This window comes from Kogia breviceps, chromosome 4, assembly GCF_026419965.1.
Source record: "Kogia breviceps isolate mKogBre1 chromosome 4, mKogBre1 haplotype 1, whole genome shotgun sequence".
NCBI classification, from domain to species: domain Eukaryota; kingdom Metazoa; phylum Chordata; class Mammalia; order Artiodactyla; family Physeteridae; genus Kogia; species Kogia breviceps.
The window spans coordinates 19,153,238-19,174,713 of record NC_081313.1 but is presented as its reverse complement, the minus strand read 5'-3'; positions in this window follow the sequence as shown (position 1 = coordinate 19,174,713).

The window sequence follows — 21,476 nt, the reverse complement described above, 5'->3', positions numbered from 1 at the left end:
TGTAATATGCTTATCTTTTACATATTAATTCATTCATCCTTCTATGCATTTACTAAAAGATTTTGGATTTCTAATATTGCTGAGCCCCATACTAACAGTTTATGTTTGAGAAATGAATGACAGTATCCCTCTTCTAAAAAAAGTAACTGTAAGAACAAAACCCAAAGATCCTACATGATCAAAAATTGAATTGAATGGTAATTAAGAGAACGATTTTGTTTTTATTTTACACTTTGCTAATAGAATAAACAAAAAATGCTCTTGAAATAACTAATACTATATGTCACTACCTGACACTCTCTGATACTACCTGATAATTTAATGGCTTAGGAATTTGAAGCATTATGCACTGGTGTGTATTTAATTAATCTGTTCATTTACCCTCCACCTGGGAAAGTAAATAGTACTTAGTCAGTCACAGGAGGTCACTGCTAAACCAACTGATAGGCAAAGATCCACATAGACACACACACACATACTGCTTCCCAAAGCTTAGCATCTGTTAAAAACTCATTTGGAATAAGTAATTTCACCTTGGAGGGGCTCATAATCTCCAATTCTAAGAAGCAGTTTCTGCCTATTTAGCCAAATATATGGAGGAAAAAAGTACTAGAGGATGATGAAGCACTACTTCTAATGTTTCAGCATATCTAATCCCACCTTATTAAACAAGATCCATCAATCCTTTATTAGATTTCTACTGCTGCCGTAACTAAGTACCACGAGCTGAATGGCTCAAAGCAGCAGAAAGTTATTGTTCCACAGTTCTGGAGGCAAAAAGTACAAAATCAAGGAATCAGCAGGCATGCTTCCTCTAAACTCTGTAGGGGAGAATGCTTCTTTGCTACTTCCTAGTTGATGGTGGTTCCTAGGCAATCTTTGGCACTCCTTGACCTGTTAGCTATAGAACTTCATCCTGAGCATCTATTGTCACATGACATTTCCCCTGTCTTCCCATGTGTTTTCGTCTTTCTATAAGGACACCAGTCATATTGGGTAAGGACCCACCCTAATGACCACACTTTAACTTGATTACTTCTGTGAAGACCCTATTTTCAAATAAGGTAACATTTTAAGGTGTTAGGGGTTAGAGTGTCAACATATCTTTTTGAGTAACGCAATTCAGCCCATAACAATGCTTCTCTCCATTGACGTGAAATGGACTAAGGGGAGTGATTGAGAGGCTAAAGATGGGAATAGATCTGTTGTCTCTTCCTGATGGACAGACTTGTAGCTGGAGAGAAAAGTCCTTTACTCATTGTTAATTTCTCTTCTTCTCATTAATCATTGAAGACTGAAAGGCATGAAACATATATAGTGAGAGGCATATATGTATATAAAGGTAAACATATATATTATAGGTATATATATAAGATATATATTATTATATATTACATATAATATAATGTATAATATACAGGCATACCTCAAAGAAAATGTGGGTTCAGTTCCAGACCATTGCAATGAAGTATCTCCATAAAGCAATCCCACCAATTTTTTGATTTCCCATTGCATATAAAAATTATTTTTACACTATACTGTAGTCTATTAAGTGTGCAGTAGCATTATATCTAAAAAAAACAAAGTAAACACTTTAATTAAAATTTACTTTATTGCTAAAAGAACGCTAAGCATCTCTGTGCTTTCAGAGTCATAGTAGTAACATTAAAAAACACTGATCACAGGTCACCATAGCAAATATAATAAAAGTGAAAAAGTTTGAAATATTGTGAGAATTACCGAAATGTGATACATAGGCATGAAATGGGCAAATGCTGTTGGAAAATGGCACCAATAGACTTACTTGATGCAGAGTTGCCACAAACCTTCAATTTGTGAAAACACAATATCTATGAAGCACAATAAAGTAAAGCATAACAAAACAAGGTATGCCTATATAATGAATAATATAATATACTTAAAATTATTATGTAGAAGTTATATAATAGGTTTATACAAAAGAAATACATATGTATATATATAATATATAAAAGTTATATGAGATATATTTAAAAGTTATATATAAAAGGTATATATAATGTAATATGTGTATATATATCATATATATGTGTATATGTACTATATGAAAGGAGGCAGTGTTTGAGTCAAACAATGTTTCTACATATAGAGACTTTTAAAATCTGGAAGTCACGTTTCTATTTTTCCACTTGGAAATTATCTCTGTCTTACCACATCATTAACCATGGAACCAACACTTCAATTGAAAGAGAATCGTTTTTAAAATAAAACATATGGTATCTTTACCTCCCTAGGTCTGGGGAAAATGGCCATGGTCAGTGCCTTGGGAACTTAGCTACAAAACCTTATTACTTTTTCTCTCTGATCAAAGGAGGGAGCCATCAATTCTTCTAAAATTGCTTATGTCAGTAGCTGGCTTTAAGGATGTTTATTACTTAATCTAGAGGTTTGTAGATCAAATAGGATTACTTGCAGAGACAGAGTAGCTAGGAAATAATTAGAATATATAACTAAGTTAACTGGCCTTATAAATTACTTTTCTAAATACTTGAATTCTTTAATTTACAGAAGAAATTGACCTTTAGCTGCAGGGCCTCATGTCAGCCTCCATGACATTTTCTCCACCTGTATTTGAAAATAACCAGCAAAATGTGAAACTTTTTTTTAAAGATTTCTATGAGTAAGTTTAAAACATCTTGTGATAAGAGTTTATGCAAGTTCTGTAGTATATTAACTAATTGTAGTAAAATGTGAAATATATTTCAGAGATAGTACCATTAAAAATTATAGTTATATTTATCTTTGAATGCAATGCAAATGAGAGAAAGTGGTCCCGTTTTTTTTAGTTGAAAATATTTGTGAAACCTCTAAAATTCCTAGTTTGATTTTCCTGGACCAGAGAAGCTCCTTATACTCTGACACAAGGGAGGACATATTAAAAAGATACTTTCTTGGAAGCCTTACTATATACAGGACTGTTCTTGCTATAGATATGCTACAAGATACTAAGTTTGCTGGCTTCTGGAAAAGTGAAAATATGAAACACTTTGTACGATACCATTCTATTTGCTTCTTTAATAATGGAAAACATACAGTATTTATAGCTAGGAATTCTATATGTGCTTATCATCAAGCCAACTCTCCAATTTTACAGATGAGTCAACTGAAAAAGATGTTTACTTTTTTTTCTCTAAGTGGATTGTAAAATGCATAAACCAAAGGATGCATTTTAGGTGTCTGATAGAATGTTGAACTAGAAATTAAGTATAATAAAAAATACATTATACAGTAAACTATGAGAGTTTTACTTTTTCATTACACTGTGAGATCCCCAAAGGACATTCTTATTCACTTCTAATTTCTAGACTCACTGCAGTATCATTTCTGAGATTTCTTCCATTGTTTATGAAGTGATTGGTTAAACTATCAGAAGACCTTCCAGACCTTCTGTAAGCACAGGTTCATACATAAATTAGGTAAAATCATTTTGCAGTCGTTTCATATTTGAAGTGTGACAGTAGTAGTAAGAGAGTCTGCATTTACCCCATACGTGCTTTTCCCTATTATTAACATCTTACGTTAGCATGGTACACTTGTCACAATTAATGAACAACTACAGATATTGTATTATTAACTGAAGTCTGTGCTTTATTCAGGTTTCCCTAATGTTTCTTTTTCTTCCAGTATCCTATCCATGATACCATATTACATTTAGTCTTTATTAGGCTCCTCTTAGCTGTCACAGTTTCTCAGGCTTTCCTTGTTTTATATAATGTTGATACTTTTGAGGAGTACTGTATTAGTCTGCTAAGGCCATCATAACAAAATACCGTATACTAGGTGGTTTAAATAACAGAAAGTTATTTTCTCACAGGTTCAGAAGCTGAAAGTCTGAGGTCAGGGTGCCAGCATGTTCAGATCCTGATGAGGGCTTGTAGACAGCTGCCTTCTCACTGTGTCCTCACATGCTGGGGGAGATAATATCTTCCTCTTCTTCTAAGGCCACAATCCTATGAGACCAGGGCCCCACCCTTATGAACTCATTTACCTTAGTTACCTCTCAAAAACCCTATCTCCAGAAAAAAACCACATTTGAGGTTAGGGCTTCAAAATATCAATTTTGGCAGGACACAATTCAGTCTATAGCAAGTAATGATAAGTTATTCTGTATAATGTCTCTCAGTTGGGATTTACTTGGTATTTTCCTCATTACTAGATTGGGGTATGTGTTTTGAGACAAAGAACACAAGGTGAAGGGCTGCTCTTGTTACATTTGTCAGTGGTACCTGCTATGGACATGACTTACCAATGTTGATAGTACCTTGTCACCTGGCTGAGGTAGTGTTTGTCAAGTTTCTTCACTGTAAACTTACTCATTTTTTCCCATTTCTATACTCCCCTCTTTGAAAAGAAATAATTATGAGTAGTGCACACTTAAGGTGTGGGGAGTTATGTTCTATCTCCTTAAGGGTAAAGTATCCACAAAAAATATTTGAAATTCTTCTGTGTGGAAGTTTAGTCAGTTCTTCTCTTTTTATTCATTCAGTCATTTACTTATCTCAGTATGGATTCATAGATATTTATTTTATAATGTGTTATAATTCAGTACCACTTTATCATATATTGTTGCTCAAATTGTTACAGTTTTAGCTCCGGTGTCTCTTGACAGATCCCTATAGTGTGTGTGTGTGTGTGTGTGTGTGTGTGTGTGTGTGTGTGTGGTGTGTGCACTTGAACATTTTCTTATTTTCTGGCACTACAAGATGCTGTAGGCTCATTCTGTATTTTCATTGCCCTAGTACTAGAACCCACCATTTCCTCAAGGAGACCTGACTCATTTTATTAAAGAATGATATTAAAAATCAAGATCTAGATATGAGTTGAGTCTCTTAAATTTTAATGTGAACTTTACAAATTAGAAATGTTAGCTCAGTTGATCATATTCTGTGTTGAAAGAATTTTTAAAACTCATTTGGTTTAAATAACTACTTTGTCAAATTTTAACATTTTATTAAAAATGATTTCCTTCTCAGTTTACTTCAAACTGATATTTGCTCTACATATGAAAAAAGGTATCAGAATAGAATATGCATATCTTTGAAAACACTTAGTTTGAAAGTCTACCATTTGATATAAAGCATTAGGAAAATATTATCAGAAGCTTTCAGTTTGAGTTTCAAAATACAAAGACTTAGAAGCTGTCACTCCTATTCTTACAATAAGAAAAAGCTGGACAAAGTTAAACGTAACCACTATTTTTGGACCCAACAGAAAACTGAGGTTATAGGTCAAACTGCCACCCCAAAATCTGGAGACAGGTGCATCCAGGGAGTCACACCAAGATCTGCTTACCTGGAGCATCAGCCACTGGAACAATAAACTGATAGGACTACTTAAAAGAGTGATTTGGGCAATTAACTGATAATTTTGATAAATTACTTGAGGATGAGTGTAGACTTATAAAAATGGGAAACCCGTGAGAGACTCAGGCTTTTCCTTCAGGTATCCCACAAGGTTCTCTCAAGTGAGGAAGCAAAGATCCCAGAACTACCTACTCCCTCACATCTTACAGGGGGAGGAAAAGAGCAATCATTTTGAAACATATCTAGAGCATTTTCTATGACAAAATACCTACAGTTTAAAGGAAAAGAAACTGCCAGAGCCTTATCGCAACTTGGAGGAGGTTGTTCCCCCCACACCAGCTTCCTCCAGGCTTCCTGTCTCACACAACAGGGAAAAAAGGTCAACAGGAGTCAGAATTTCAAAAAAATACTTTAGGAACACTGGCGAAACACTTGTGAAGGTCACAGGCCCAAGGCACAAGCCCAATTTCCTTCCCCAAATCCTTCATGTTACTGTAATCTACTAATCTTCTTAATAATACTACTCATTCAGTAAGGAGTGTTTATCTCCCTCAGTCATCATTCTCATCTTTAAACCTGTTATCAGTCCTGCCTCACAATTTCATGCCTTTTCAAGCTTCCCAATGCATGGTCACAGCTTGGATCAGAAACAGAACCACATCCAAAATCATAGATAGAAATGATATATTCTTTAACAACAAACACTCATTTTTATTTCTTGCTTTCACAAGAATTCAGCAACTCAACAATTATTCCAATGGAGACAACAGCTTCCTTCATTTTCTGTGACTTTTTAACAACATTATTTTGAAATACAATGCATTTAAAGAAAGGTGTTTATAAGAACAAAACGCAGAATAACAAATTTGTACAAAATAAATCACCCCCAGGCCAAGAAGTATAAGACATCTAATATCCCCAAAGACCCTGCATGTCTCTTCCTGTTCACAAAGAATTCTCTCTCTCTCCCTCTCCCATTCTCTCTCTTTCTCTAAGTATATATACTTTCCCTAAACTATATATATCTGTAATACATACACTTTCTCTATATATCAGTATTGTATCCACCTTTGCTATTACTATTCACTCCTCTACTTTCTGTTGAATGTCTTTTTCTCTTTACATTCCCTGTGATGTGTAATCTTACATGTCAACTTGATTGGGCCACCAGGTGCCCAGATATTTCGTCAAACATTATTCTGGTTGTGTCTGTATCTGTGAGAATGTTTCTGGACAAGATTAACATTTGAATTAGTAGACTGAGTAAAGCAGATTGCCCTCCCTAGTGTGGATGGCCTTCATCCAGTCAACTGAAGCCCTGAGTAGAACAAAAAGGCTGATCCTTCCCCAAGTATGAGGGAACTCCTTCTGCCCTATTGGCTTGAGCTGGGCCATTGGTCTTTTTCTTCCTTTGCAGTTGAACTAAAGCATCTGCACTTGTTGGGTCATGCGTTAGCCTCCTGGCTTTAGGACTGGAACTTAAACCATCAGCTCTCCTGAGTTTCCAGCTTGCCAACTGCAGATCTTGGGACTGCTCATCTCTCATAATCAGGAATAAGAACAAATTCCCTGTAATAATGCTATGGTTGATGCTGTATAATCGTCTTATACCAGTTGCCAAATCAAAAAGGCAAGCACAGCTATGTAAACATAGGTTTATAACTGGTTTGTTTTGCATCCACTTACATTTCATTGGCCAAAGCAATCACTTGGTAAATCCAAAGTCTAGGTCATGCCAACGGGGTGTGGATGTTAAGCATTAATACGGTGAAGTGAAAAATTGGAAAAACAATTCAATCAATATGTGTATGTGTACATATAAACAGGAAAACTCCATACCAGAAAGTTAGCCAGTTATGTCAGAAGTGTGCAAATTGGAGGAGAATATAGGGATACCATTCTCTCATTAATCAATTTCATCTTGACATCCTCTCCTTTCCAATTGGAAATACTCTTTTCAAAGATAATTATCTCAGTGTTTTAATATTCACATAATTCCTTTCAATTAGTATCTTCTTTGATCTATCTGCAGAATTTCACATAATTTCAAACATTCTTCCTTGAAACTCTCAGAAAATATTTTTCCTCCTGATTTTTTCACTTATCTGTCTCATCTCTCCTGACATGGTTTCATTTTTCTGATATTTAAATGTAGAGTACCTTAGATTGCAACCCTACTGCAATAATTTTCATCTGTACATTTTCCTTGAATTATTTCATTTATTATTGAATGTAATTATTACAAATAGCCAACTATTACAGTACAGTTCAGACCTCAGTTATCAGATCTAGATATGAATTTCACCAATTATATAGTCCAAAGATGGATATAATCATCCCTGTCTCTTCAGTTTTACTACTTGTGTTTGTTTCTTTTGCTCATATAAGCACCAAACATACTAGTCTTCTTTAAGTTGTTTCAAAACACCAAGACCTGTCCAACTACAGTCTTTGTATATGTGTTGTTTTCACTACCAAGGATGTCTTTACCTACAATCTTGACATATTTATCTTGTTCTTATTCTTCCAGTCTACACTAAAATTTCAACCCATTAATAAAACTTCTTTCACCACCAAATCAAAAGAGATATTCCTCAACCCTCCACTACTAGTTTTACATTGTCTAATATTCTGTTTCTCTGGTTTCTTAGCACTCTTCCAACAATGAAATTATACATCCATTTGTTCCTTTATTTATTTATACTCTTTCTCTTCCAGTAGCTGAAAGTTCGATGAAGAAGTTGTCCTCATAGACATAACTGATTGTTGCACCAATCCATGCATGATAATTAGGGAATTATCTAAAATCTTAAAAGCTATCAATATTTGCTGAATGCATTCATCAGTATTGTTATTTTACCTTCAGTAATTTTTATGGTTATATAAAATATCAGAAGTTAAAAAATATAGTCACTTTTAAAATTGAAATCATGCTAATAGTGGATTTCCAGATGTTAAAGGAAGCACTATCAGTGCAATTCATTTGTTTTGTGATTGAAGTAAGCACAGTTATTGAACTTAGCCAAGTATTATAAATATAGTCTCCTAATTCAACAAGAAACAGAGATTTTAGTTGCCTTGCATACCATTTAATAGTATAGATATCTTTGATCTAAGGCGTTAATAAAAAAATAAAGGATCTTTATAATGCCTAGATTACTCAGAACGTTTTTTATTTACATAATCGTCTAGAGATAATGGGCAAGAGTTATGTAGTATCAAAAATATGGCACTCAAAACATTCTAATCTGCATTTAAACACCAGCACTATCAGTTCCTGCCTCTATAAACTTGAACAAGTTACCTAAAGATTTTGATCCTAGTTCATGCAAGCATTGGAATCAAAACGGTAATAAAATATATAAACATTGAAGAGATACAGTGAGAATTATGGCTACATTCCTTGATAAACATAGAGCTTGATGTATAACAGGGTTTATTTGTATTGTTTTGCTTTGCTTTATTTTTTAACATTTTACTTTTCTATTACTACGAACATTACTCTTCTCATTTTCAATGAGAAGTTAGTTAGTTTTATCATTAAGCAAGTGAAACAGAAAATAAGTTTAATAGGTTTTACACATAATTAGCTAAAGTCTTAATTAAATTTTGATTTTTTTATGCCTGGTAATAGTACTTATTAGATATCACTGTTACTTATTTTTAAATGTGTTTAATGTTTACTGTTAAGGTACTTAAGATTAGTTGAGTGTTTCAATGTATTACTGCCATTTTGTTTTGCACATTGCAAGAAATACTCAGCAAAGCTGAGCACACTACTCACTTTTATAATTTAGTAATTGCACGTAATATAATGCATTTAATAATAATGATCTAGACACTATATATTTTTAAATATCAAGGATTCATGGACATATACTTCAATATAGAAATTGTATTATCATCTACCTATCTGAATAGGCAATTCACTAATGTGAGCATTGTGAATATTCTTTTGAGCTGTGCTTTATATAATTTGAAATCTCAAATATTTGTTGAGTACCCATTTGGCAGACAGTATCAGATGTATTAGATTGACGGAGAACCAAAAGTAACGCAAATTACCAATGAAGTTGATTTACTTATTCTTCTTCATTCTGAACTCCTTAAATATACAGACTTAGGCATTCTGTTACAGGCAGCTTTAGAAATCCATGGGCTCTCCAAATAAAGGCCTACTCTGATGAAACTCAGGTGGAGAGGAGCAAGCCAGAATATGTATTATCTATAGCAGATGGCTCTGGAATAATGGGAAGAATGAAAATGCTAAGCCATTCAACTAAAATTCACCAACTGGGAATTCATTCCTCCTTGGGAAGGACTAAGAGATGGGAAAGAGACCAGAGATTTTTTTTTTTTCTTAGCATCTTTATTGGAGTATAATTGCTTTACAATGGTGTGTTAGTTTCTGTTTTATAACAGTGAATCAGTTATACATATACATATACATATATCCCCATATCTCTTCCCTCTTGTGTCTCCCTCCTTCCCAACCTCCCTATCCCACCCCTCTAGGTGATCACAGAACACCAAGCTGATCTCCCTGTGCTATGTGGCTGCTTCCCACTAGCTATCTGTTTTACATTTGGTAGTGTATATATGTGCATGCTACTCTCTCACTTCTTCCCAGCTTACCCTTCCCCCTCCCCATATCCTCAAGTCAATTCTCTAGTACGTCTGCATCTTTATTCCCATCTTGCTCCTAGGTTCTTCATGACCTTTTTTTTTTTTTTTTTTTTTTTTTTAGATTCCATATATATGTGTTAGCATACGGTATTTGTTTTTCTCTTTCTGGCTTACTTCACTCTGTATGACAGACGGTAGGTCTATCCACCTCACTACAAATAACTCAATTTCATTTCTTCTTATGGCTGAGTAATATTCCATTGTGTATATGTGCCACATCTTCTTTATCCATTCATCTGTTGATGGACACATACATTGCTTCCATGTCCTGGCTATTGTAAACAGAGCTGCAATGAACACTGTGGTACATGACTCTTTTAGAATTATGGTTTTCTCAGGGTATATGCCCAGGAGTGGGATTGCTGGGTCATATGGTAGTTCTGTTTAGTTTTTTAAGGAACCTCCACACTGTTCTCCATAGTGGCTGTATCAATTTACATTGCCACCAACAGTGCAAGAGTGTTCCCTTTTCTCCACACCCTCTCCAGCATTTATTGTTTGTAGATTTTTTTGATGATGGCCATTCTGACCAGTGTGACATGATATCTCATTGTAGTTTTGATTTGCATTTCTCTAATGATTAATGATGTTGAGCATTTTTTCATGCGTTTGTTGGCAATCTGTATATCTTCTTTGGATAAATGTATATTTAGGTCTTCTGCCCATCTTTAGATTGGGTTATTTATTTTTTGATATTGAGCTGCATGAGCTGCTTGTAAATTTTGGAGATTAATCCTTTGTCAGTTGCTTCATATGGAAATATTCTCTCCCATTCTGAGGGTTGTCTTTTGGTCTTGTTTATGGTTTCTTTTGCTGTGCAAAAACTTTTAACTTTCATTAGGCCCCATTTGTTTATTTTTGTTTATATTTCCATTTCTGTAAGTGGTGGGTCAAAAAGGATCTTGGCTGTAATTTATGTCATGGAGTGTTGTGCCTATGTTTTCCTCTAAGAGTTTAATAGTGACTGGCGTAACATGTAGGTCTTTAATCCACTTTGAGTTTATTTTTGTGTATGGTGTTAGGGAGTGCTCTAATTTCATTCTTTTACAAGTAGCTGTCTAGTTTTCCCAGCACCACTTATTGAAAAGGCTGTCTTTTCTCCACTGTATATTCTTGCCTCCTTTATCAAAGATAAGGTGACCATATGTGCATGGGTTAATCTCTTGGCTTTCTAGACTGTTCCATTGATCTTTATTTCTGTCTTTGTGGCAGTACCATACTGTTTTGATTACTGTAGCTTTGTAGTATAGTCTGAAGTCAGGGAGCCTGCTTCCTCCAGCTCCGTTTTTCTTTCCCAAGATTGCTTTGGCTATTCGGGGTCTTACGTGTTTCCATACAACTTGTGAAATTTTTTGTTCTAGTTCTGTGAAAAATGCCAGTGGTAGTTTGATAAGGATTGCACTGAATCTGCAGATTGCTTTGGATAGTATAGTCATTTTCACAATTTTGATGCTTCCAATCCAAGAATGTGGTATATCTCTCCATCTATTTGTATCATCTTTAATTTCTTTCATCAGTGTCATAATTTTCTGCATTCAGGTCATTTGTCTCCATAGGTAGGTTTATTTCTAGATATTTTATTCTTTTTGTTGTAGTAGTAACTGGGAGTATTTTCTTAATTTCACTTTCAGATTCTTCATCAGTAGTGTATAGGAATGCAAGAGATTTCTGTGCATTACTTTTATATCCTGCTACTTTACCAAATTCATTGATTAGCTCTAGTAGTTTTCTGGTAGCATCTTTAGGTATCTGTATGTACAGTATCATGTCATCTGCAAACAGTGACAGCTTTACCTCTTCTTTTCTGATTTGGATTCCTTTTATTTCTATTTCTTCTCTGATTGCTGTGGCTAAAACTTCCAAAACTATGTTGAATAATAGTGGTAAGAGTGGGCAACCTTGTCTTGTTCCTGATCTTAGTGGAAATGGTTTCATTTTTTCACCATTGAGAACGATGTTGGATGTGGGTTTCTCATATATGACATTTGTTATGTTGAGGTAAATTCTCTCTATGCCTACTTTCTGGAGGGTTTTATCATAAATGGGTGTTGATTTTTGTCAAAAGCTTTCTCTGCATCTATTGAGATGATCATATGGTGTTTCTCCTTCAGTTTGTCAATATAGTGTATCACATTGATTGATTTGCATATATTGAAGAATCCTTGCATTCCTGGTATAAACCCCATTTGATCATGGTGTATGATCCTTTTAATATGCTGTTGGATTCTGTTTGCTAGTATTTTGTTGAGAATTTTTGCATCTGTGTTCTTCAGTGACATTGGCCTGTAGTTTTCTTTCTTTGTGACAACTTGTCTGGTTTTGATATCAGGGTGATTGTGGCCTCGTAGAATGTGTTTGGGAGTGTTCCTTGCTCTGGTGAATTTTGTAAGTGTTTGAGAAGGATAGGTGTTAGTTCTTCTCTAAATGTTTCATAGAATTCACCTGTGAAGCCTCTGGTCCTGGGCTTTTGTTTGTTGGAAGATTTTAAATCACAGTTTCAATTTCAGTGCTTGTGATTTGTCTGTTCATATTTTCTGTTTCTTCCTGGTTCAGTCTCAGATGGTTGTGCATTTCTAAGAATTTGTCCATTTCTTCTAGGTTGTCGATTTTATTGGCATATAGTTGCTTGTAATAATCGCTCATGATTCTTTGTATTTCTGCAGTGTCAGTTGTTACTTCTCCTTTTTCATTTCTAATTCTATTGATTTGAGTCTTCTCCAATTTTTTCTTGATGAGTTTGGCTAATGGTTTATCAATTTCGTTTATCTTCTCAAAGAAGCAGCTTTTAGTTTTATTGATCTTTGTTATCATTTCCTTCATTTCTTTTTCGTTTATTTCTGATCTGATCTTTATGATTTCTTTTGCTAACTTTGAGGTTTTTGTGTTCTTCTTTCTCTAATTTCTTTAGGTGTAAGGTTATGTTGTTTATTTGAGATGTTTCTTGTTTCTTAAGGTAGGATTGTATTGCTATAAACTTCCCTCTTAGAACCACTTTTGCTGCATCCCATAGGTTTTGTGTCGTGTTTTCATTGTCATTTGTTTCTAGGTATTTTTCGATTTCCTCAGTGATCTCTTGGTTATTAAGTAGTGTATTGTTTAGCCTCCATGTATTAGTATATTTTTACAGATTTTTTCCTGTAATTGTTTTCTAGTCTCGTAACATTGTTGTTGGAAGAGATACATGATACGATTTCAATTTTCTTAAATTTACCAAGGCTTGATTTGTGACCCAAGATATGATCTATCCTGGAGAATGTTCCATGAGCACTTGAGAAGAATGTGTATTCTGTTGTTTTTGGATGGAATGTCCTATAAATATCAATTAAGTCCATCTTGTTTAATGTATCAATGAAAGCTTATTTTTCCTTATTTATTTTCATTTTGGATGATCTGTCCATTGGTGAAAATGGGGTGTTAAAGTCCTCTACTATGTTTGTGTTACTGTCGATTTCCACTTTTATGGCTGTTAGTATGTGCCTTATGTATTGGGGTGTTCCTGTGTTGGGTGCATAAATATTTAAAATTGTTATATGTTCTTCTTGGATTGATCCATTGATTATTATGTAGTGTCCTTCTTTGTCTTTTGTAATAGTCTTTATTTTAAAGTCTGTTTTGTCTGATATGAGACTTGTTACTCCAGTTTTCTTTTGATTTCCTTTTGCATGGAATATCTTTTTCCATCCCCTCATTTTCAGTCTGTATGTGTCCTGAGGTCTGAAGTGGGTCTCTTATTGACAGCATATATAGGGGTCTTGTTTTTGTATCCATTCAGGTAGTCTATATCTTTTGATTGGAGCATTTAATCCACTTATATTTAAGGTAATTATCAATATATATGTTCCTATTACCATTTTCTCAGTTTTTTGGGGTGTGGTATTGTAGGTCTTTTCCTTCTCTTGTGTTTTCTGCCTAGAGAAGTTCCTTTAGCATTTGTTGTAAAGCTGGTTTGGTGGTGCTGGGTTCTCTTAGCTATTGCTCATCTGTAAAGGTTTTAATTTCCCCATCAAATCTGAATGAGAGCCTTGCTGGGTAGAGTAATCTTGGTTGTAGGTTTTTCCCCTTCATTACTTAAAATATGTCCTGCCACTCCCTTCTGGCTTGCAGAGTTTCTGCTGAAAGATCAGCTGTTAACCGCATGGGGATTCCCTTATGTGTTAGTTGTTGTTTTTCCCTTGCTGCTTTTAATATTTTTTCTTTGTATTTAATTTTTGATAGTTTGATTAATATGTGTCTTGGTGTCTTTTTCCTTGAATTTATCCTGGAGAAAAATTTATCCTGTGACTCTCTGTGCTTCCGGGACTTGATTGACTATTTCCCTTCCCATATTAGGGAAGTTTTCAATGATAATCTCTTCAAATATTTTCTCACTCCCTTTCTTTTCCTCTTCTTCTTCTGGGACCCCTATCATTCTAATTTTGGTGCGTTTAATGTTGTCCCAGAGGTCTCTGAGAGTATCCTCAATCCTTTTCATTTTTTTTCTTTATTCTGCTCTGCAGTAGTTATTTGCATTATTTTATCTTCCAGGTCACTTATCTGTTTTTCTGCCTCAGTTATTCTGTTCCTGATCCCTTCTATAGAATTTTTAATTTCATTTATTGTGTTTTTCATCACTGTTTGTTTGCTCTTTAGTTCTTCTAGGTCCTTGTTAAACATTTCATATATTTTCTCCATTCGAAGATTTTGGATCATCTTTACTATCATTATTCTGAATTCTTTTTCAGGTAGACTGCCTATTTCCTCTTTATTTGTTAAGTCTGGTGGGTTTTTACCTTGCTCCTTCATCTGCTGTGTGTTTCTTTGTCTTCTCATTTTGCTTAACTTCCTGTGTTTGGGGTCTCCTTTTTGCAGGCTGCAGGCTCGTAGTTCCCGTTGTTTTTGGTGTCTGCCCCCAGTGGCTAAAGTTGGTTCAGTGGATTGTGTAGGCTTCCTGGTGGAGGGGACTAGTGCCTGTGATCTGGTGGATGAGGCTGGATCTTGTCTTTCTCTTGGGCAGGTCCATGTCTGGTGGTGTGTTTTGGGGTGTCTATGACCTTATTATGATTTTAGGCAGCCTCTCTGGTAATGGGTGGGGTTGTGTTCCTGTCGTGCTAATTGTTTGGCAATGGTGTCCAGCACTGGATCTTGCTGATCGTTATGTAGAGCTCACTCTTGGCATTGAGATGGTTATCTCTGGGAGATTTTTGCCATTTGATATTATGTGGAGCTGGGAAGTCTCCTTTGGGCCAGTGTCCTGAACTTGACTGCAAAGCTATACCGACAAAATCACACAGAGAAGCATACACATACACAGTCACATAAATAGAAGAAGGGAAAAAAATATGTATATCATTGCCCCCAAAGTCCACCTCCTCAATTTGGGATGATTTGTTGTCTCTTCAGGTATTCTACAGATGCAGGGTACATCAAGTTGATAGTGGAGATTTAATCCTCTGTTCCTGAGGCTGCTGGGAGAGATTTCCCTTTCTCTTCTTTGTCCTCACAGCTCCTGGAGACAAGCCTCTCGGACTGGTGAGTGCTGGTCGGGACCGGTCCTCCTTGTGGAAATCTCTCCACTTTGCCCTCTGCACCCCTGTTGCTGCCCTCTCCTCCATGGCTCCGAAGCTTGCCCCCTCTGACACCCGCAATCTCTGCCCTCGAAGGGGCTTCCTAGTGTGTGGAAATCTTTTCTCCTTCACATCTCCCTCCCACTGGTGCAGGTCCCATCCTTATTCTTCCGTCTCTGTTTTTTCTTTTGCGCTAGCCAGGTACGTGGGGAGTTTCTTGCCTTTTAGGAAGTCTGAGGTCTTCTGCCAGTGTTCAGTAAGTGTTCTGTAGGAGTTGTTCCACATGTAGATGTATTTCTGATGTACTTGTGGGGAGGAAGGTGATCTCCACGTCCTACTCTTCCCCCATCTTGAAGCTCCTCGAGACCAGAGATTTTTAAAGACAAACCTCTTTATAGAAATCAGAAGACTGTATTTTTTAAAATGTCCTCTAATCTCCAAAGCAAGTATTACTGTAATCTGCAATGTGTCAGGTAATTTATGCTGTGTTCATTTCATATGTTATGAGCAACAAATTAGAAAGATAAGAGAACTTGCTCAAAGTCTTACAACAAAGAGAGAATCAAGACACAGATAATACAAGCAGGAAAATACTGGTTTGAGTGGAAGATTCACATGCAGCCTTGTATCTAGGCTATCCTGACTAATAAAACACAAATATTTAAGACCTGGCTACTTGGAAGAGGGCCCAATTTATATAAATCTCTACAAAGGTATCAGTGATTCCTCCCATCAGGGAATGAAACAAAATTTTGCTTTTTGGAATTGCTATTATATAAATATATGTGTGTGTGCTTGCATATATAATAGGTCCAATTTACTAGTTATATCTAGTATGCCCAATTTGCTAGACTAGGAATACATGGCTAAATAAATATGTAAATTTATCTCTGACTGGTACAAAAAGTGAAACTCATATGCGACTTGTCCCTTTACTTTACAGCTCCTAGCAATTGTACATCTTCTACTGCATAACTACACAGTGGGATGCTAAATGAGGTTTGCTCTATTAGTAAAATGTTGAAGCTTAGCAAATAGGCTTCGTCGGGATTTCACAATCCTACAGCTTGTTAAATTAGTGACCTTAAATCAGTGAAAAAGCAGATTTGTTGCAGATAGCCTACTATCTTGGGAAAAGAGCACATACCAGGTTTTACAAATTGGAATCTGATTTTTAAAAAAATAAGAATATCCTCCTAAGGAACTTATCTTGACTTATTCATTAAATATTTGTTGGAAAATAGATTCAAATATTCTTATAATCTTCAGATTTTGTTAGTCAACAGATGTTCACAATATTTTCCCTTACTTACTAACACTGGTGAGGAGACATGGTCCAAGACGTCCCACACAGAGTCTTAGCAGTCATAATTTTGATTTTCTTTAAGAGCCCTGCTTTCCCAGAGACTAGTTTTCATGCTAAGCCTAATCTGCTTGGCTTTATAAATAAAAAATTCTTGTTTTGTTAAAAAAGGTCTTATTAAAGAGGGAGGAAACGTCTCCACACATAAAACTAAAACAGAAGTATTTGGCACAATAAGAAATTGTACTCATATTCAGTTATTAACTATTTTGCTAGTGTATTCTAGGCAAAAGCATCCTCTATGGAGCCAGTTGTTTCACGTCTTGTACAAAATACCTCTTTCTTGTTATTTATTATTTTTAATACTTATGAACAAACTAGCCTCCATAATCTAGAGGTTTGTAGAGAAACACATTGTCCTCAATTGTTCAGATTTGTCTCCATTCATCAATCTCAAAACAATATACATAATTCTATCTTCTGGAATACTTCTGAAAATTTATTTGGAGCTTTTAATGATTTCTGCAGAGTGACTTTATTACAACATTGTAATTTTTCTTTTTTAAATGCTCATAATTTAGACTTTTCTTTAACCCAAACTATATTATTTTAAGAAAAGAAACAATGCTTGAAAAACAAAATTCTTTCCATAGGTTTAATGTAAGATTAGTTGGTCTTTAACATTAAAAATGTAAAAAGACCCATACATACAATATTAAATATGAATACTTTAGTACATAATCACATGAGGCATATTTGGAGTATATTAACCACAACACTAAAAAAAAACAAAAACAAAAAAACTTGAAACATGTAGTAAACTTTGAATGAAAAATGTAATTGAGACTCTTATGTTGGTCATAACAAAATTAAGATATTTAATTCTTAATATGAAAAATATTTTACTTTTTAAGGCAGGTTAAATTGGTTAGAATATCATTTAATACTTGGGGAACTAGAAATAAAAACATTTATATTTTAACAGACTAGAAACTTTTTTTTCAAAAATTGTTGAAGTGCCAACATTAAAACAGTGATTAATTAATAGCTCCTTGAACTATCTCTTTACCCTTAATATATATTAGCTTATGGCAGTGAGCTTTTAGATAAGGACCACATGAAGGCCTTAAGAACTTTTAAAAGGAAAACAATCATTAAAATTTCCCAGAGGCTTTCAATGCAAGCAAAATATCATTTTTGACAATTCCTAATGATGAATAATATATTAGTCCACTTTGTTTTGTTTTTATATTGGTGGTGGTGGTGGTGTTGAGTCAGAAACAATTATCATAGGATTTATTACAATATAAATATCATAAATATTTCAGTTATTAACTAGTTCCTCTCACTGCTAGTCTGTCCCTCAATTTATAACTCACATAGGTTTGATTGGAATACTATTCACAATTTTGTACAATCTGAAAAAATAAATTCAATTCAGATTTCTGGAGACATTTTTAGTTTTCTATTCTTTAGATTTATAAATATAACATCTCAATTTTGAGGCTTATTTCCTTACCTTTATTTATGGGGGGGATCCATTATATAGTGATAAAAAATAATAATGCTTGCTCACAAAATACTCATGATCTAGGGAAATACATAGATTACTAAAATTACAATTTTAAAAAGTGGTAAGCTGTAAAGAGGACAATACTTTGAATACAGATGTTGCAGCTATTCTGAGGGCCTTCGTGTTCTGTACTGCACATAATTATAAATGTGTCACATCAAAGCTCAGAAATTTCATAATGCAAAGTCCATTTCCTTTTCTTATCTCTGCTATTTCAAAAATAGGGGCAGATGCATTGTTGTACTCTGTTTTGTCTGCACTCTTAAATTCCTGTTGTTAGTCACTTTAATGATACACACTCAGCACTAAGTGTATTTAAATATTTGTTTCTATTAATTTAATGCAAACACTCAATGGCCTAAAGATCTTAGGGATTTTATATTTAACCTTAAAAAAATTTTTAAATATTATTTTTACTGTAAAACCAATTCATTTTATATAATCTGCTTAAAAACCTTAAAAATTTAAAGTATAAAATGTCCTTTGGTCATTCATTTTTAAGTATATAGGCATTATCAATTTTGGTGTAATTTAAATAAGAATATTAGTTATCTTTTTCCAGTGAGAATGATTTTTAATTACCATTATTTGCAAATTTCTATACATATTTTACTCAAATCTAATAATATACACACACACACAAACATGACAGGAAAGCTCACAGTTTGGACATACTCCATCTCACAGAAAACATTACATACAATTTCCACCTTTACCTAAGAATTCTAATTTTCATTTTAGGAACAAGATAAAGCTTATGGCCCCTAAGTCTTCTATCTGCAAAGTGCACTATCTAAACATTTTAATTTTTTATTATTTTATTTATTTTTAATTTCAGAGCTTTTCAGCTAACAGTTGAGCTCCGATTTATATCTTAGTTCCAAGCCCTAGGCTTCCAGCTAAGCCAAATCTATTTATGCTAATGATCTCCAACAGCTGCTCTCTGCATTATCTGAGGCTTCTGGGAGGTCTTCCAAGGGAACTCCAAATAAAGCATATTGCAGCGATCTCGTCTGGAGTGCTGAAAATAATGTCCCACCTGCAATGATTTCTGTGCCACAGAAGACTTGCCATAGCTGTACAGTACTCTACATCGAGAGAGGGAGAGAATTCTGTTTGTTTCCAAAAGTTTATTCATCCTATTCTTCCTCCCTTTGTGTATTCCTTGGCTTATTAATGATAATGCAAAATTGTTGTCTGTTACTGCAATAACCCCAGCGCCACCACCAGGGGTCCCATTCCCTTTCCATATTCTACCTTCTGCCTTTTATTACCTCCTGTGATGTGAGCAGTAGCCCACGGAAAGAACTGGAGCGAACCATACAACATCTTTGCTATTAATGAGCTTAAAAAACACAGCCCACGGAAGTACACTAGTTCTGTAGGAGAGGAAAGAGTGGAGACTTTACCACCCATCCTTCAAATGATGGATGGACATTCTGAGCTATTTCTGTGAGACACATGAACAGTCAGAGCTGAAGAGGGTCGTTGTGAGGGACTGCATCAATGAAACCACCACTCATGACTAATGGCTGCAGTGCCATCCTTTATCGGTATTAACGGTGCTTAAAATGCATTCTTGAGCATACACATATGCTTACACTCTTAAAGAGAGATGAAAGCATTCGCCGTCCCTAGATATTTTTTAACCAACAGATTAGTGCAAGTGACTTTGGTAGTTCAGCTTCATAACTTTTCTAAACAAAAACTGAAAAAAAGTTTTGTTACAGTTTAACAAATGATTCTAGCTGCAGAAAACCCTTGGAACCATGACCATTTTTTACATAGAGATATGCCAAAATACTTGAAAATAATTTAGGCAGCAGACAGACTCTTTTATTTGCTAGATTAAGACATGGCCTTTAGCCATTTGCTTCCCCTTCATCCATTTGAATGATGTAGCCAGGAAATTACTGTTACAATGATACAGAATTCCATCTGAAGGGTATTTTAAAAAACAAAACAACAAAACAAAAAGAAAGGTCATTGTGACTTATTCAGTACATAATCTAAAGGATGCGAGACATATCCTTTAGGCAGCTTAATATTTTCAAAATACATGTATTTGATGAGAGTTTTTCAGGTTTGAATTGGTTTTCAGTATATTTTTGAAGACCAGTTTTAGAGAGCTGAGTTTTTTTACAGGATAAAAGCCAATAGACCAGTATCTCTATGGTTTATATGAAGTAAATGACAGGAAATAAAGTGGGTAAAATGTTAATATATGTACCAGAGTTTGGCTCTACCAGTGTTTTCAAAATTGACCTACAAGGATGATCTTTAATTCACATGTAGGTATGCTTTTAACCAGTTTTACAGTTCTCAATCCATTTCTATTTATTCTGCACGTTGCATTTGAAGAAAGCAATATTATTTGCTTAGTGATAAATTCTCTGAACTGTATAAAATGCCTTGACTTGTTACAATAGAGATTTAGAAAATGGTGGCATAGGGTTTTTATACAACTATAAGCATGATGTCAAGGTTTTGAACACTTGAGTCAGGAAGATAAGTCCTCAGCTTCATTAAGTTGATAACATTTGGGAAGGGCAAGGGAGAGCCCAAGATAATAAGCAGCTACAAATGTAGAGCAGATTAGCTCTTACACTGGGACTTAAACTTTTGATAATCCCATCTTGACCAGCCACAATGATGTGGCAAAAAATAATCAAACATTCCACAAGATGTTTCTGGACATGAGTGTAAATGTAAAGAGGTGGAAATGATTTTAAACTCTAAAACATATCTTTATGGGATTAGTCACAATTGTTAAATGTATTTGACATCTGACTTTTATACTCTCAGTTCTGCCTACCAGTCTTCTGCAAAGCACTTAATGTCCAAATTGTCAGTTCCATGGTCTTTTTAAATCTCATCTCTGTCACTCCCCTATATTACTGGTCCACATTCTTCCTGGATTTATTTCTGAATCTCCTTCTTTTTAAAAAAATATTTATTTATTTATTTATTTGGTTGCACCAGGTCTTAATTGTGGCAGGTAGTCTCATTAGTTGTGGCACACGGGCTCC